Source organism: Montipora capricornis, unplaced genomic scaffold (genome assembly GCF_036669925.1).
Source record: "Montipora capricornis isolate CH-2021 unplaced genomic scaffold, ASM3666992v2 scaffold_44, whole genome shotgun sequence".
NCBI classification, from domain to species: domain Eukaryota; kingdom Metazoa; phylum Cnidaria; class Anthozoa; order Scleractinia; family Acroporidae; genus Montipora; species Montipora capricornis.
Genome location: NW_027180173.1, coordinates 42,501 through 43,808, shown reverse-complemented (window position 1 = coordinate 43,808; position 1,308 = coordinate 42,501).

Sequence of the window (1,308 nt, the reverse complement as noted above, 5' to 3'; positions counted from 1 at the left end):
TGATGGTTTGAAAAAATATTAACTGAAAAAAATAAAGATTAATATTTGAAATTAATACAGAAGATTTTTTTGTCCTGTTTTGTTTTTCATACTAATTTGAACATATTTGGAGCGTTTGCTCTAAGAGCAGTGCAGGTATGCTCATCTAGAGAACTCACGCATGGATACGTTAATTCAGTACAGTGGTGCAAGTGAAGAATGAAAAGAAAAAGAAAATCCATTCACAGACGGACGAGATCGCAGTACTAGCACTTAATCGGCGGAGGCCAACAAGTTAGCTCTAAAGGGCCGAATATATAGGACAATGAAGAAAAAAAGTGATATATGTCTTCAATGCTTGTCCGCACAGTCAAGCAGGAAGGAGAAAATTTTGCCCCAATTCTACATAAGTAATACTGTAGTTCAAGGCAAAAGCGTCCAAACACATACGAGTATGAAGAATAGACGTGTATCTGTCCAGACAATAATCAAAGGCCTAATATACCATGGTAGATTAAGAACCTTAATTAGCTCCCTCTTAAATGTCCGTATACCGTCGAGTGACCTAAGTCGAGCATCACTATTGTTCCATGCTTTGGTTGTAGATGGAAAAAGGGAATGTTTGAAAGGTTGTGTACGAGCTGAAAAGATAAAGAATTTCAAAGCAGACCTTAAGGAAAGTTGAGTTCGCTGGCGAACTCTGGTAGGCAATGGACCTCAGACTGTAGGAAGGAAGGAGTGCCGGAGATTATGAACAATCTTATAATAAAGCATTAATTTGTGAATCAAACGCCTAGCCCTCCGTGATTCCCTCCCAAACCCAAATGATTCAGGTCAACAAGCGAGTCCTACTTGTGCCGTTAGCGACTGTTACAACTTTACTTGCTTCATATTGGACAAATTCGTTAAGGTTGGGATTTTTCACTTGAAATGGTTCGAGTCTATAAGCTCTCAATCGACGATCTCACTCTCACCCTCCGAGGATTTATTTCTGTACTTTTCTGAAAAGTCAAACTGGGGCGAAATGAGACAAAATAAATACTAGGAAGTTATGGACTCTACATTTAGCTATTTGAGATCATACTCACAATTCTGTTTATCCTCTCCCTTTGCGTTTTGTTGAACTTTTCAGTAGAGTATAATTGACGATAAACGTATTTCGAACTTGCTTACTGCGGTGCCGCTGCGGCTCGACCGCGTGTTCCCCTTTTTATGGGACTTCGTCGTCTCTTGGAAGTAATGGCGTCCCAGTCTTAATTCGTATTTCTTGCCCTACTCTGGCATAGGATGCAAAATAGTCGGTCTCAGAATATGAATACCCGTGCCAAA